Source organism: Notamacropus eugenii, chromosome 3, assembly GCF_028372415.1.
Source record: "Notamacropus eugenii isolate mMacEug1 chromosome 3, mMacEug1.pri_v2, whole genome shotgun sequence".
NCBI classification, from domain to species: domain Eukaryota; kingdom Metazoa; phylum Chordata; class Mammalia; order Diprotodontia; family Macropodidae; genus Notamacropus; species Notamacropus eugenii.
The window spans coordinates 97,002,469-97,020,542 of record NC_092874.1 but is presented as its reverse complement, the minus strand read 5'-3'; the positions used below and the strand labels follow the sequence as shown (position 1 = coordinate 97,020,542).

Genomic DNA, 18,074 nt, shown 5'->3' with positions numbered 1-18,074 from the left:
ATCATGAACTTTTTTTGGCATAAAAAGAAAACAGACAAAAAAAAAGAATGGACAAGTGAGCAAGCAAGAAAATGGCAGGTGGGGAGGTGAGTACCAAGGGAGGCAGAGAGATAGACAGAAAGTGAGCAAAGGGCTAACTGATCCACAAACCTAATAATTAATAGTTCGTTACCTTAGTCCAGAGGAGTGGTTTGTGCCCTGTTTAAAAAAAACAAATAACAAAACATCCTGTTTTTCATGATTCCTCAGCTTAGAGACCTATTGGCTCAAAAGAACCCAGCAGGTAAGAGCACACCCAGTAAGGAAACCCTGAACTTCTTTCTCTAAATTTCTCCATTTTCAGGAAATGAGCAGCCCCTAGGTGAGATAACTTTCATTTTCCATCTCCTTCCTGCTATTTATACACACACATTCTCCAGGCACACTCTATACTAAAACTTATTCCAAATCTTGGTTCTGTAAGGAGGAGGGAGGAAGCTGTTCATTTTGGTAAACCCAGAGTGCCCAGACTGTCCACTTGAGAGTTTGGTGGCACCTCTTCGGAAGGGTGGGCTCCCTGTTCCCTCCAGGTGGAAGACATGGCCCTTTATTGTTTCTCTGGGTGCTTAAAATCTTAGCTTTGGTTCCTGTTGAGTTGGGGTGAAGTATATGTGTGTCTGAGTGCCCACTCCCTGTAAGAGCCCCAGGGTTGGATCCTACAGCACAATCTCTTCTCAGGTGGATGACCGTCCTTTCGCACTTGGATAAATTTGTTAGTGAGGGGTGTTCTTGAGGGGTGGTGGGTGAGAGAAGATGAAATCAGCACTGGATCAGCAAATCTGAAGGAAGGAACAAATCAGTCTCCTGCCCATACAGTCAGGTCAGTGTCATTATGGATTGAGGTTTGAGTTACTTGTGAGCATACAGGGACCCACAGACAAAGTCCTGACCCCAAAATGGGAAGCCAGCATCACCATTAGTCAGAAAATGTGGTGTCCTGAGTGTTGTAGGTGAAAGGCAAGCCTCAGTTTCCCCAAAAGTCCCCCCTTGCCTATTTCTGCCCCCAAATACCTTTTCTAAATACCTATCTCACCACCACACATCCATTTCCTTGATGTAAGCATTGCTATCTCCAGGCATCTTCTGGCTACATTCTCATCCTAAAAGAAGATTTCCTTAACCTTCCCCAAAAGAAGGGAGGAAAGTCAGCTCAAGCTGCCCTTCCTTCCCCTGACCTTCCTGGTGGATGATCTGGCCATTTCTCCCCATCCCCCCCTCCCCACATACAAACATGTAACTGATACATAGGTTCATGTGCAATCACCTTTATTATACTTCGTTATGGAAATGCACGCTTGATTCCATAATTTAAAATTGGAAAAAAAGAAAGGATAATTCTTAATTCTGAACAACATGGAATACCATTACATTATGGAAATGTCTCTGCAGCCAAGGAGAATATTAGGTCCCTGGATGATCCAAACAGTGCACTGGAGAAAAGAAAGGGGAAGGAACAGGGGGCAATGGGATCTCAAAGACAAACTGAGCTCACTTCATAGTTAGCTACCCTCTGCAGGGAGCTAGCTAAGAGTACGCAAGTTTAGTCACTGTGATACCCACACAGAACCCCTGAAATGACAGGGGGCTCTGTCATGGAGCTGGAAGGTCCCTGCAGAAGCAGCTGTGTGGGGCTGGATGGCCCCATTTGTCCTACCCAAGAACTGTGGAGGCAGGAAGGAGAAGAACAGAGAAGAATGGTCAGGAGCTTGCTCTGCTCCTGACACTGACCTTGGGGGCCTCTTTCTTACCCTTCCCCCCCTCCCAATTTTGCATGAAGATGACGTTTAGATCTTCTCTCTGTGAATTCTGTGACTACACAGTGTCATCTCCCCAGCAGGGTCACTGTCCCAGTGAAAATGATATCTGAGCAATTAGTTAATCTTTGGTGCCCCCGAGCTCCCCTTTCTGTACTTTTCTCCATGACCTTTGGCCAAGAAAGTATCCCTTCTGCACCAGGAACCCAGAGTCCCAATGCTGCCCCATTTCTTCTATCAGAGAGTAAAGTCATCTAAAACACTGACAGGTAACTCCTACAAAAGTATTAGTGCTGCAGGGTGTTATCCATCCTGCTGATAAATCATTTGTCCTCTAAAAGAGGGTCTCAGGAAGGAGGCAGTGTTTAAACCAAAAGAATGACCTAACAAGGACAGAATTCCCGGAAGAGTAAGAGTGACACATGAGGAAAAGAAGTTTGCTTGTTTGCCTTTCCTCCATCCTGAAAAGGTCTCACTTTATTATGGATGACCTGGCTGGTGCAAATGTTTGTGTGAGTTAACAGTTCGCATGAGCAAGGCTTATTTCCAAATGGCCATTCGCTATAGGCTGGATTACATGTATCCAAAAGTAAAGCGAAGTGTAAACGTGGCATTGCAAACCGACTCTAAGGACTGAGATTAATTTTTTTTCTCGTTTTTTTCTCATTTAATCCTAGTGCTTGATCAATTTTCAGAAATTAAATTTGTTCAGATGTGCTTTGTTTTTTTCTGTTCACTGGAGCCCTATTTCCCTCCCCCTTTCTCCCCATGCTGCCAATTGTTCCCCCACCACCTTGGGCCTTCTGACTGGGCCTCACACTTAAAACTTCGCTAGGATTTTTGCGACCCAGAGTACGTATTCTGTCCATTGCTGCCATATTTCCTTAACACGACCCCTACTTTTCCACCACCAGCCTGGACCCTCTGACTGGGCCCAAGGCTCTTTCTGCCTAGTGGCTCAACATTTTAATAGAGGAAGGCAAACTGTGTTTTGGAAAGAGGATATTGTGAAACTAGGAGAATGGAATCTACTGCCAACTAAGTCCCTTTATTTTCACAGAAAAATACACTCCCCTTCTGCTCGGGGTCAAGGCCCGAGCCCCCTGGATCCCCCTGACCCATGGGCCTCTACTCTGTGGGCCCTGAAGGAAGGAGACTGGAGACAAGATGATCCAGGCAACAACTCTCTTTATTCAGCTGAGGGTTAGGGTTTATAAAGGCTGATCCACCAATCACATACATGCTCAGCTCATCCCATTACTTCACCATCTCACGACTGTTCCACATCCTTACACCCGCAGTAAGGAAAAAAGCTTATCTTGTTCCTGCAGCTAGTTCCTGGGTTCCCAGGCTCACTTGTAACTTTACTGTACAGTACATTGGTATCTGCAGGAACATCAGGTTCCAGGGTCACACAGAGCTTCTGCCAGGGTGTGCATCAGCACCGTTCCCACAGGAACAGGCTTTGCCTCTGACTTGCACCCCCTGGGACCCTCTGGGCCCCTTACACCCTTCCTCCCTGTTCATGGTTCCAATCCCACCCCCACCAACCCCTGGCTGATCTTGCCCTACCCTTTCTTTACCATGGCTCTGAAATCAGGCCCCTGGCTGCAGAAGCCTGAGTGAAGGCTCTGAGTTCAGGGGGTTTAGAAGTGAGGACATCTGGTCAATTCCTCACATCCATTGCAGTGATTACCGCAGGAGGAAAAGGCCTTTGCAAATCACTAATTATGTGATAATGTAGCATCTATATTAGGAAGAGAAAGGAAGAAAAATCCATGGGAGACTTAGATGTCCAAAAGAGATCTATTACAGGGTATTTTCACAGTTGGCTAGAGATGAGAAGGAGTTGTTGCAGTTAAGATTTATATGTTCAAAACTGATTTATTAAAAGTTATTCCTATATAGCTTCCCAAGGTTCAGGAGGGCTGCAGATCAGAATGGGAAGCTGTACTGCCGCAAATCTGCATCTGAACTGGGGTTGTATGAACTTTTCATTTTCCCTTTGTTGTATATGAAAAGTCCCTGCTCTGATCTCAGCTACAGTAGTCTAATTTGGGTGGGTGGAGAGGGAGGTGGAGATTCCAGGCTGATGAAATATGAGGACAAAGGCGTTATTTCTTCAGTTTCTAGGTCTAGGTTGTGGAATCTAGGAGCAAAGACATTGGTTGAGGAGAAGAGCAAAAAGACCTGAAAGATTCCCCAATTTATTCAGGAGTGGTTGACAAGGGAGCTATAGATGAACTTACCTGTGATGTCAGGTAATACGGGCCATCTAAGTCAAGATGGACACTCATCAATGAAGTTAATTGGACAAAATAGAAAGACCTTCTTGACTGGTTTTAGAGGCAATAGCAAAAAGTAATTGACAATCCCTAGAAGAAAATTGGGAATTATCTGTCAAGTGAATGGAGAATGACCTTGGGTTGTTCCCATAAGTGAGGAATCAGAAATTTACAGAGGTGCTCACATTTGTTCGCCATTTTTTTCTGAGATTCTACATATTTATTGCTAATTCAAACTCTCAAGGGGATGGGAAATAAACTTTCTTTTTAATTTTTATTTATTTTGTTAAATGATTCTTAGTTACATTTGTACCATTTTAATTCTTTTTTTTTGTTTTGAATCCAAATACTCACCCTCCATCCATCCCTTACCCAACCATTGAAAAGAGGAGCAACATGACTCCCATTATACATTTGAAGTCATGAAAATCATATATCCATATTTGCCATGTGGCAAGAAATCAAAAAATAAAAAGCAATAAAAAATATATTTTTCTCTCTGCTCTCAGAGGTCAGAGGGAATGATAGCTTCTCTCCTTTGGGATTCTCATTATGAAATAGTCCTTTAAATTCCCTGGGGAAGGAAGGAATAAACCTCCACATCACACAAAGATCTTAACATAGGAAAAGACCTCAACTCTTAATATGGCTGGGCATAATGTGGCTAAAACTGTGTACATACATGCATGTGTTTTCCAACAAGCAATAATAATTCATTCATTATATGCCCCAGAGGAAGGGTGGAATGTGCAGTTATATAAATCTAAGAGATGTCACCTCCTAACACACCTCAGAAGCAGTCACATGGGGATGGGGGCCTCCCTTCTGCTGACGAGGATCTCTGAATTTCACTAGAACAATATATAGCCATGCTCAAAGATTGTCCAGATTATTAGGATCCTTCTCAGCTAGTACTCTACTGGTGTGGCCTTCAGGAACCTAAGGGTCACCTCCTTGCCATGCTGGGACTTCTGAGCAAGGCTTTATTACAATCATCTACAAAACCAGGTCATTCATGCTTCCTTCTTATTTGTTTTCTACAGATCCAGACAGTAGTAAAGGAGGCTCAAGGGAGCCAGAACTCAGAACTGTCCTTGTGGGAATAACAGGGGTTAGGAAAAGTGCAACAGGAAACACCCTCCTGGGCAGGAGAGAGTCTGAGTTCAAGTCTTCAGGAGGGTCAAGTCACCAAGATCTGTAGGAAAGCCAGAATCACATGGAATGGGAGGGACATTGCTGTTATGGATACTCCAGGCATTTTTGACACTGACACTCAGGAGAAAGAAAATTTGAAAGAAATAGCTTGCTTCGTGACACTATCCTCTCCAGGACCACAAGCTCTGCTCCTGGTCTTGCAAGTGAGTCATTTCACCCAGGACAAGAAGGCAGCTGTTGAATGGCTTTATCGAATTCTAGGAGATGCATCAGTGAAGTTTCTAATCATTGTCTTCACTCAGAAAGAAGAGCTGGGATCACAAAGTGTAGGGGATTATGTAAGAACCATTGAGAACCCCTATTTCAAGGAGTTGTTGGAGAAGCGACAGATTCTGTGCATTTAATAATAACGCTAGTGGAGCCCAGAGAGATGCCCAGGTTTCAGAGCTGATGGCCATGGTGGAGACAATGGTGCAAGCTAATGGGAACACCTACTACACCAATGATACCTACAAATCTGTGGAAGATCTACTCCAGAAGGACACAGAGGTTCTTCAACAACACTAAAAGGAGCAGTTTGAGAAGGAGAGAGAAGAAATCAGACAGAAATATGAGAAGATGTTTGAAGAATTGGAGAAGGAAAAGGAAAAGTGGAAAGAGGAAAAAGAACAGGATGATAAGAAATGGGAACACTATAAGAAGAAAAAGAAGTCCTATGAGGATAAGAAGGAGGCAGAGTTCAAAGACTCATGGCAGAAGTATAAGAAAAATTTTCATGGTGCCCGAAGGGAGGCTGAAAATCTTGAGTTTACTTTGAGAAGTTGCAAAGTTAATTTTGTCCATTGTTCTATCAGTTGCTATGGGTGTTTTCTGCAAGAAGTTCTTTTGACAATCAGAATCATTACCTATGTAGTCTCCACCAAGGGAGCTGGTGATAGAAAGAGAGTTTGAGAGGTCACATATTCAATAAAAAATTCAGACATCAGCTGAACCCAAGTCTCCTGACAATATGTCTAATGTTCCTTCTGGTCTATCACACTACTTGCTAAATAGCAATGCGTTTCAGAAGAATGCAGCCTGATATTTTACAGTAACACATAGAATTTCCTAATTTCTTATGTTAAGTCTACGTGAACAGGCAGCTAGGAATAGCCAGGAGAAGGCAAAAATTCAAAACTCATTGTGAACTCTTAGTAACTAATAAATAGCTCCACTTTGGGCATTATCCCCCCAGGAAGCATTTCCCCTTTTTTGACCATCACTCCTATCACTGTCATCTTTTAAGAACCAGCTAAACACACATGGCCTCTGCCTAAACCTTCACTACTTCCTTTTCTCTCCACTCTCATGATACCTATTCCAGAGAACCAATGTGCTGCAGACTAAAACCATCCATTACGCCTCTTGACATGCTCACAATCCCTCTTTCTTGTAACTGCTAAGTAAGCCAAGCAAAGTACTGTTCTCATCACCCTAACTGGGCTCTGTGCCCTGCTGTGAGACAACCAACTTGGAGACTATTCCCAGAGACTCTTCCCCTCACACATGGATTTTATTTTGACCAAGTAAAAGAGTGTATATTTTGTCTCATTTCTTCCCTAACCTTATTCACTGAATGGGCTTTGCCTCAGTCAAACGGAGACCTGTTAGAGACCTTGGCTTAGAAAAGTCTAGGGCTCCCACTGCATTCAGGGCCATCTCCAGTCATCCTGATCTATTTCTTGACACTGGACCCAAATGGATCTAGAAGAGAAAGGGAGGCTAGTGACTTTGCACAGCCCTCCCTTCTTTAAATCTGTTTCACTTGCATGTCATGGCATCACTTCCCCCATGTCATGGCCTCCTTTGAGAATGAAGGATGAACAATAAACCATGCCTCAGCAATATTCCAGATTACATGGCCAATATTATAAGACTTTCATATATCTCTCAATGTCTACTCCTTATCTGCATCCAAAGCTGCATTTCCCTGGGCTCGTGCAGTTCTTAAATAATGTGCCTTGGAATTCTCAACTACATCCTGATCCATAGGTTATAATAACAAGGTAGCGTTTTGGGGAAGGTAGACCGCCTTTACATTTTTTTAAAAATCATCCAGATGGGTGGGGTGACGAGGCTTATCCAAAAGAAATAGAACTTTCAAAGGAATGCCATTGACTTTACAAAACTTCTCAATTCTGAGAATGAAGAGTACATGAACCAAGCTTGTTCAAAGATCAGAAGGGTTATCCATGCTTTCAGGTTAGGAAAATAACCCACAGATGATGTTGCCTTCCTGATTCAATCCCATGCTCTGATTTTTTGAGTGGTGCACAAGAACAGGTTTTCATTTGAATCCCAGATGCATTTTCTCAATAGCACCCACCACCTACATAACAAACAGCCCAAAAGCATGTGGCATTTTTGCTCTCAACACAGGAACCACAGTCAGTGTGTACTTACTCCCCAGCTTTCTGATAACTGGGCCAGGTAGGCAGTGGCAGCACAGAAGAGTGACTAGCAGGGTCCCCTCCTCATGTTCAGGATGCTGGTGCTTGGGACCTGATTGCCAAAGAAGAAGTCTGTGCCCCTGGGCGGCCTGTGGGAACTCCACTTACCCAGTCATTAGATTTTTCAAAGCTTTATGCCTCAGCACACTTTTAGCCTCTGCTGAGATGTAGGTTGGAGCCCAAAAATAAGGACTGAAACAGGATTTTCTGCAGGAACTTTAAGCTGTCCCACTATCTGCACTACCAGCCTCTCCTGGCAGCTACACATGAAATGCTTCATGATTTCAAAGTTGGAATGGAGAATTTTATTATTCAGAACTCTTGGGCTTTCCTTTCCTGCTTTGCTTCCTACTCATGATGATGATAATCACTTTTTCCTGGCTTTTAAAGTAGATCTCTGCTTCTAGGGTATGAGGGGCTCTGTCCCACAGTTCTTGTGCCTTGAACTTGAGGCTTTGTGTGTTGTGGCCTCTGGTTCTTTCAGCTAGAAGTTGAAGTGCTGAAGCTTCTCTGATCCTTGGTTGGCTGGAGGAAACAGAGGCCACGTGAAGTCTTTTTGTGTTTTCCAGATTTATCCTGGATCTAGCTTGTTAAGTGTGGGGAAGGGGTGGTCTGGCCACAGGAGTGCTCCTCTGCTGAGCTAGAGGATAGGCAAGCTCAGCAGTTGGTGATCCCAACTCACCTAGTGTCTTCCCTATTCTCCTGGGGTGCTATTCTCCTGGGATCCTGGAGTTAGTGGTTTTGGGGCTCCATCTCCCTGAGGCTCAGACTCTCCTCCTGGTTTGCTGATGTGGGGCTGTCTGGGACAACTCTGCTCCTGCACTGCTCCCCTTTGGCCACAGCAAGAGGGATCCTCCTTAAAAATTTTCCTAACCTCACATGCTAAGAAACTGTTTGCCCCTTCTGCTCAACCCACTGTTCCAGGATTTTTCTGGGAAAATATTTTAAAGTTCTTTCAACGTCAGCAACAATAGCGGGACAGAGCACTTACCAACCACTCTGCCATTTTGGCTCCTGGAAGTTCAAGTAGGTGACTTACAGACATCTAATCTGTGGGCTGAAAGTCTCAGTAGCAGCTGCTGCAGGTACCTGGGGCTCTGGGGCTCTCATTCACTTGGTTCCACTGGATTCCCATCTAGGGCTGATATGCCCGAGATTCTGCAGTGCAACTGTTGCCTCAGAGTACCCAGGGCTTCCAGCTTGGCACAATCACTGCAGGGACACGGTGGTATAGCCTGTGCACTGTGTGCTGTGTGCTCCTCCAGTCCTGCAGAATAGATCTTTCCTGTCGACCTTCCTGGGCTGCCCTGGGCAGTGAATCTGGCACAGTCTGTCTCCCGTTGGATTCTGCCCCTCCAATATTGACTCAGATTCTCTTTTTAGAGGTACCTGAAAAGGAATTTGTCTAAGAGCTTAGGTGAGTATTTGCTCTCACTTCACCATCTTGGATGCTCCCCTATTCAGAATTCTTTAAAGAAGGTCAGTGGAAGATGGGGGAGTGATTGATAACTGCTATCTCCCTTCCCTTCTTCACTTTGACCAGCCCAGAGATTATCTCCCAGGGAAAAAACCTGGAACAGTGAGTGTAGCAGAAGGCATACACAGACTCTCAGAGTGAGAGACTAGAAAGATCACTAAGGAGAGTTCTTCTTGCTATGGCCAAAGGTGACAAGTGCAGGATCGGAGAGGTTTCAGACAGCCTCACCTCCACAAAACATGAAAAGATCCTGAATCCCAGGGATTGAAGTCAGCAACTGCCAACACCTGGACTCCAGGAGGGCCTCAGCACTCCAGTGGAATCAGGAAGACACTAGCACAGAAAGCTGACCTTTCCTATGCTCTAGCTCAGCAGTAGAGCCTCCTGCATCCAGACCAACCCTCCCCCACACTTAAAGAGCTAGCTACAGGGTAATTTCAGGGAAACACAAAAACACCTAACCAATCTCTGCTTTCAAACACCAGCCAGCTTACCACCAGGTAAGCTGCAGCAGTTAATTTCTAGCTGAAAGAACCAGAGGCCACAACACACAAACCCTCAAGTTTTAGGAATAAGAACTGTGGGACAGAGCTTCCCATGCCACAGACACAGAGATCTGCATTAAACTCAAGAAAACGGTTATTATCCTGAGTAAAAATCAAAGCAGAAAAGAAAAGATCATAGAATGAATCCTTCTGTAGGGACAAGGACCAAAACACAAATATCAAAGAGGTAAGCACTGAGACTGTACTCCCATTTGAAACTTCAGAAGGGAATATGAACTGGTAGGAAGCATAAAGAGCCTTCTTGGAAGAATTTCAAAACACAAATCAGAGAAATGCAAGAAAAACTGGCCAATGATTTTAAAATTATGAAAAAGAATTCACTGAAGAGAACAGGTCCTTAAAAAAGAAAATTGGACAAATGGAAAGGGAAGTATAAAACCTAACAGGTGAAAATAACTCCTTAGAAAGGAAAAATTGGACAGATGGAAAAAGTGATACAAAAGTTAACTGAAGAAAACAATTTGATAAAAAATAGAATCTGGAAAGTAGAAGTTGAGGAATCTATGAGACATCAAGGATCAGTCAAACAAAATCTAAAAAATGAAAAGAGAGAATGAAATGTAAAATATCTCATTGGAAAAAAAACTGACCTGTAAAGTAGATCCAGGAAAGAAAATCTAAGGATTATTGGTCTACCAGAAAGGCATAATGAAAAAAAGAGCCTGGACAATATCATCCAAGAAATCATCATGGAAAATTGCCCAAAAATCCTAGACTGAGAGGAGAAAATGTCATTGAAAGAATCCACTATTTACCTCCTCAAAGGGACAACAAACTAAAAACACCAAGGAATATTGTTGTCAAATTCCAGAATTAACAAGTGAAGGAGAAAATACTGCAGATGGCTAGAAAGAAACAATTCAAATATTGAGGAGCTACAGTAAGGATCACACAGGACCTTGTAGCTTCTATATTAAAAGAGCAACGAAATTGGAATATGATATTCTGTAAAGTAAAGGATCTCCGACTACAACTCAACTGTGCCCAGCACAGTTGAGCATAATATTTCAGGCAAGGAGATGGGCATTCAATGAAATAAGGCATTCCCAGACCTTCCTGATGAAAAGGCCAGAACTCCATAGAAAATTTGATCTTCAAATGTAGGTCTCAAGAGAGGCATAAAAAGGTAAACAGAGGTAAAAAAAAAAAACTTGTTACACAATATAGGAAAACTGCTTACATCCCCATAAGGGAAGATGACACTTGGTAACCTTGAGAAATATATATTTATTATGAAATGTAAAAGGGATATACATAGATAGAGGAAGTGGATATAACTAAAATGATGTGATGATAACAAATGTGATTTAAGGGTATGAAGGGATTGTAATAGGAGATGTGAAAAGAAGGAGGCACAATAAAAATAAATTCCATCACAAGAAGAGGCAGAAAAATATATTAGAGTAGAGGGAAAAGGGGCAGGGAGATGACTGGTTTTTGAGAGGTACTCTCATCTGATTGGATTCAAGGAGGGTAAAATAAACTCACTTAAGTATTGAAATACAACTAGCTCCATAGGCAATAAGAGTGGAATGGGGGAAGAAAAGGGAGAAGAGGCTAAAAGGGAATGAAGAAGTAGAACGGGAAAAGAGGATTAAAAGGGAGAGGAGCTGAAAGAAGGGAGGGAAGACGGAGGCAGGCAGTGGTCAAAAATTAAAACTGTTGAGGAGGGGAAGGGAAAAGGGAGAACTAAAAGCATAAACAATGGGAAAGGGGATGGAAGGAAAGACACAAATAGTCATCATAACTGTGAATGTGAATGGGATGAACTCTCCCATAAATGGAGGTGGATTGCAGAATGGAATAAAAACCATGATCCAACAATATATTGTTTGCAAGAAAAACGTTTCAAAAGGGGAGATACACAAAAGTAAAAGGCTGGAGCAGAATTTACTGTGCTTCAGCTTATATAAAGAAAACAGGGCTAGCAATCCTAATCTCAGACAAAGCAAAAGCATAATAGATATAATCAAAAAAGATAAGGAAGGAAACCATATCCAGCAAAATGGCACCATAGACAACAAAGGAATTTCATTACTAAAGGTATATGCACCAAGATGTACAGCATCCAAATTCTTAGAGGAGAAGTTGGGGAGTACAGGAAGAAATAGACAGCAAAACTTTAATAATGAGGAACCTCAACCTCCCCCTCTCTGAACTTGAAAAATCAAAAGGTGTCAGCAAAATGATTTCTGTCCAGATTTATTGAACTTTCATAACATCCATTGCAATAAGAATCACTGATCTCTGTTGAGAACAAGAAAGCCAGGGAGGGGCCCAGGTGATCAAAGTTCTGTCTGAATACCCCCTTCCAATTCTCTCTGCTCTGACCCTCTCTGCCTGCCTGTCTCTTTCTCTTTGCATTTCCCTATCCCTAAAGTTTAAAAGTTTGGTTAAATCATGAGGATATAGGAAGCATTTTTTTATGGTGGCAACGTCTTCCAGGCTCCTGGGAATTTCAAGGCAGATGTAACTTGAGGAGGAAAGAGCTTCAGAGAGGGCAGTTTGGAAACTCAGTGAGTGACCACTGAGCCCCTGAAGGGGACATAAGTCCCTACTGGATTCTGCATAAGACAGGAGAGTTTTTAGCCTTACATATGACACATGAAGTCTAAATACTCCTGAACATTTGATCGCAGAAAACAAGGGCTAATCAGCAACAATATGCTGAGGGAAAAAGGCCTGAGACTGAGAACCAACAGGACAGACCTGAACCCAGTCCCCAGGAGACCCTGCTTGACAGAATCATTCCTGTACATGTAAATTATACCTAACAAATATATGCATCACTCAGATTTCGAGAACTGAAAGCTGTCTACTCCTGATGAGGTTTCCTTCACATCAGACATCACAACTGCTAGCAAAAACTAAAGGAAATCTTGGAATGCAATATTCTGAAAGGGAAAAGATATGAGTTGTTATGGGGGGTTTTTTTGGCTGTGTACATTGATATGCTTTTCTTTTGGGGGGCTGGAGTTGATTTTTTAAAAGTTATGTTTAAAAAAAGGAATGGAATAAGAAGAAAGGAAGGGAAGGCACTGATTGGAGTGAACTTTTTCAAGAATTTCAGGGGGGCGGAGCCAAGATTGCAGAGTAGAAAGATGCACATATGCTACCTCCAAACCCACTGCCTATAAAATATCTGTAAAAAAAGAACCACTGGCGAATTCTGGAGCAGCAAAATACACAGAACAAGGAAGTGGAGGAGATTTCTGCTCCAGAGAGCCTGAAAACCTCTCACAAAAGGTACCTCGCGCCCTGGACCCGGAGCAGAGACCAACCCTGCCTCGGCAGCATGGCACAGAAAGGAGCGGATCTGAGCAGGCTTCAGGGACGGAATCTCCAGCAGCCACACGGGTCCTCCACCCACAGGTGAAAAGGGTCAGTGAGAGGGTCTCTTTGGTGGGTTAAGAGGGGTGTGGGGTGCCCCCATAACTCAGGCCCCCTCGGGAGGCAGCAGAGGAGGTGGGAGCAGAACAGGGCTCCCCAAGCAGGCAGTAGCCAGAATCCACTGTTGAAGGTCTCTGCATAAACCCCCTGAGGGAACAGAGCCTGTGAGGTGGCCCTGCCCTGACCTGAGCACCTGAACTTAATCTCACATTGAACAGCAGCCCTGCCCCCGCCCAAAGCCCTGAGGCTGGGAAGCAGCATTTGAATCTCAGACCCCAAGTGCTGGCTGGGAGGATCTGGAGGCAACGTGGGGGTGGAGAGGACACTCAGAAGTCAAGTCACTGGCTGGGAACATGCCTAGAAAAGGGAAAAAAAATAAGACTATAGAAGGTTACTTTCTTGGTGAACAGGTATTTCCTCCCTTCCTTTCTGATGAGGAAGAACAATGTTTACCATCAGGGAAAGACACAGAAGTCAACTCTTCTGTATCCCAGCCCACTCAATGGGCTCAGGCCATGGAAGAGCTCAAAAAGGATTTTGAAAATCAAGTTAGAGAGGTGAAGGAAAAACTGGGAAGAGAAATGAGTGACGTGCAAGAAAAGCATGAAAAACAAGTAAACACCCTGCTAAAAGAGACCCCAAAAAAATGCTGAAGAAAATAACACCTTGAAAAATAGGCTAACTCAAATGGCAAAAGAGGTTCAAAAAGCCAATGAGAAGAAGAATGCTTTCAAAAGCAGAATTAGCCAAATGGAAAAGGAGATTCAAAAGCTCACTGAAGAAAATAGTTCTTTCAAAATTAGAATGGAACAGATGGAGGCTAATGACTTTATGAGAAACCAAGAAATCACAAAACAAAACCAAAAGAATGAAAAAATGGAAGATCATGTGAAATATCTCATTGGAAAAACAACTGACCTGGAAAATAGATCCAGGAGAGACAATTTGAAAATTATGGGACTACCTGAAAGCCATGATCAAAAAAAGAGCCTAGACATCATCTTTCATGAAATTATCAAGGAAAACTGCCCTGAGATTCTAGAACCAGAGGGCAAAATAAGTATTCAAGGAATCCACAGATCACCGCTTGAAAGAGATCCAAAAAGAGAAACTGCTAGGAACATTGTGGCCAAATTCCAGCGTTCCCAGGTCAAGGAGAAAACATTGCAAGCAGCTAGAAAGAAACAATTCAAGTATTGTGCAAATACAATCAGGATAACACAAGATCTAGCAGCTTCTACATTAAGGGATCGAAGGGTGTGGAATAGAATATTCCAGAAGTCAAAGGAACGAGGACGAAAACCAAGAATCACCTACCCAGCCAAACTGAAGATAATACTTCAGGGGAAAATTGGTCTTGCAGTGAAATAGAGGACTTTCAAGCATTCTTGATGAAAAGACCAGAGCTGAAAAGAAAATTTGACTTTCAAACACAAGCACGAAGAGAAGTATGAAAAAGTAAATAGCAAAGAGAAGTCATAAGGGAGTTTACTAAAATTGAACTGTTTACATTCCTACATGGAAAGACAATATTCGTAACTCTTGAAACTTTTCAGTATCTGGGTACTGGGTGGGATTACACACACACACATGCACACACGCACACACATAGAGAGACAGAGTGCACAGAGGGAATTGAAGAGGAGGGGATCATATCTTAAAAAAGTGAAATCAAGCAGTGAGAGAGAAATATATTGGGAGGAGAAAGGGAGAAGTGGAATGGGGTAAATTCTCTGTCATAAAAGAGGCAAGCAAAAGACTTATTAGTGGAGGGATAAAGAGGGGAGGTGAGAGAAAAACATGAAGTTTACTCTCATCACATTCTACTAAAGGAAAGAATAAAATGCACACTCATTTTGGTATGAAAACCTATCTTACAATACAGGAAAGTGGGGGATAAGGGGATAAGCAGGGTGGGGGGGATGATGGAAGGGAGGGCATGGGGAGGAGGGAGCAATTTGAAGTTGACACTCATGGGGAGGGACAGGATCAAAAGAGAATAGAAGTAATGGGGGACAGGATAGGATGGAGGGAAATATAGTTAGTCTTATACAACACTACTATTATGGAAGTCATTTGCAAAACTACACAGATTTGTCCAATATTGAATTGCTTGCCTTCCAAAGGGAAGGGGTGGGGAGGGAGGAAGAGAAGTTGGAACTCAAAGTTTTAGGAACAACTGTCAAGTACTGTTCTTGCCACTAGGAAATAAGAAATACAGGTAAAGGGATATAGGATGGAGACAAGGGCAGAGAGGGATGATAGAAGAGAGGGCAGATTGGCAGACAGGGGCAATTAGAACACTCGGTGTTTTGGGGTGGAGGAGGGGACAAAAGGGGAGAAAATTTGGAACCCAAAATTTTGTGAAAATGAATGTTAAAAGTTAAATAAATAAATAAATAAATAAATAAATAAAGGGAAAAAAAATAAAACAAACAAACAAACAAAAAAGGAATTTCAGCCACCAAGTAGAAGAGAGCTGCTTGGGATGACAGGATCAAGTGAGGCTTTGGAGGACTTTACACTGATGCCACAGTGAACTTCACCTGACACTACTCAAATCCCATGGGAAAGAGGTTCCTTTACACATACGTTCTATAAGGGATTTTATTAAATAAAACAAAGTTCTTTTCCTATTTCTTTTGGGCACCCAAAGTTTCATCTGTTGTAAGCACAGCACAGCCCTGCACAAGCTGGGCTGCTTGCCATGGCAAGGGCAGGACTGGAGTGGGCTTCAAGGTGCCTCACCACCTGCAGCAGCTGTGGGTCCCAGATTCTTCAACTCACAAATACAAAAGACCACTTCAAAGGTCAGTGAGAGAACTCTTTCACTTGGGTTAGAAAGAAACCCAGCAGTCTAGCCCTGGCCCCAGACAGTGGCAGCTTCCATTGTTGGAGCCCTGGCCTAAAACCCCTCAGGGAATTGAGCAGCTGATCTGGATCTCAGCCCTGAGTGGCTGTCCTTGGGGTGATTAGGAGTGCTTCTGTGGTGCAACTGCTGGAAGTTCTGGAGAGGGAATCCTGCTCAAAGACCAGAGCACAAGCCAAGAGAGGAATAATCTCCTCTCCCTTGCCTGTGCGACCTTGGAAGACCTGAGAACTTACAGATCACCAGAGTATACCCTCCCCTTGACAAAGAACTCAAAAGTCAAATAACTGACTGGGAAAATGCCCAAAAAAGGGCAAAAGAATAAGATAATACATTCCTTTCTTGGTGAACCGGTATTTTCTTCCATCCTTTCAGATGAGGAGTAACAATGCATACCATCAGAGGAAGACTTAAAAGTCAAGGCTTCTCCATCCAAAACTTCAAAAATAAATATGCAATGATCTCAGGCCATGGAAGAGCTCAAAAAGGACCTTGAAAGTCAGGTAAGAGAGGTGGAGGAAATATTGGAAAGAGAAATGAAAGTGATGAAAGAAAATCATGAAAAGTGAGTCAACAGCTTGCTAAAGGAGACTCAAAAAATGCTGAAGAAATTAACACCTTTAACAAGAGACTAACTGAAATGGCAAAATAGGCTGAAAAAGCCAACGAGGAGAAGAATGCTTTAAAGAGTAGAATGAACCAAATGGAAAAGGAGGTTCAAAAGCTCACTGAAAAAAGAATGGTTTTTAAAAAATTAGACTGGAAGAGGTGGAAGTTAATGACTTTATGAGAAAACAAGAAATTACAGAACAAAATCAAAAGAATGAAAAAATAGAAGACAAAGTGAAATATCTTATTGGAGAAAACAACTGACCTGGAAAATACATCCAAGAGATACAATTTAAAAATTATTGGAATATCAGAAAGCCATGATCAAAAAAGAACCTGGACATCATATTTCATGAAATTGTTGAGGAAAAGTGCCCTGATATTCTGGAAGCAGAGGGTAAAATAAATAATGAAAGAATTCACCAATCACCTCCTGAAATGTAAAAAAAAACAAAAACAAAAAACTACTAGGAATATTGTACCCAAACTCCAGAGTTCCCAGTCAAGGAGAAAATATTGCAAACAGCCAAAAAGAAACAAAAAGAATACTCATTCGAGTATTGTGGAAATACAATCAGGATAACACGGGATCTGGCAGTTTCTACATTAAGGGATGAAAGGGCTTGGAATATGATATTCCAGAAGTCAAAGGAACTAGGACTAAAACCAAGAATCACCTGCACAGCAAAACTGAATATAACACCTCAAGGGAAAAAATGGTCATTCAATGAAACAGAGGACTTTCAAGCATTCTTGATGAAAAGAAAAGAGCTGAATAGAAAATGTGACTTTCAAACACAAGAATCAAGAGAAACATGAAAAGCTAAACAGGAAAGAGAAATCATAAGGGACTTACTAAAGCTGAAATGTTTACATTCCTACATGGAAAGATAATGTTTGTAGCTCTTGAAACTTTTTTCAATATTTGGGTAATTGGAGGGATTACACACTCACATATATATATATATATATATATATATATGTATATATATATATACATATATATATATATATATATGTATATATATGTATATATATACATACATATATATATATATATATATATATATATATATATATATATATATATATATATATATACAGAGGGCACAGGGTGAGTTGAATAGGAAGTGATGATATCTAAAGAAATAAAATCAAGGAGTGAGAGAGAAATATATTGGGAGGAGAAAGGGAGAAATGGAACGGGACAAATTATCTCACATAAAAAAAGATAAGAAAAACCTTTTTCAATGAAGGGGAAAGGAGGAAGGTGAGAGGGAAAAAGTGAAGCTTACCATCATCACATTTGGCTTCAGGGAGGAATAACATGCACACTCAATTTGGTATGGAAATCTATCTTACACTACAGGAAAGTAGGGGAGAAAAGGATAAGTGGGATGTGGGGGGGATGATAGAAGGGAGGCCAAATGAGAGGAAGGGG

The 18,074-nt window shown here is 42.2% G+C and overlaps 1 pseudogene; it reads left to right on the top strand.

Annotated features, from left to right (window-relative positions):
* The first annotated feature begins 4,032 nt into the window (after window positions 1-4,032).
* On the top strand, window positions 4,033-6,184 carry LOC140531843 (GTPase IMAP family member 4-like; annotated as a pseudogene).
* Window positions 6,185-18,074: the final 11,890 nt, after the last annotated feature.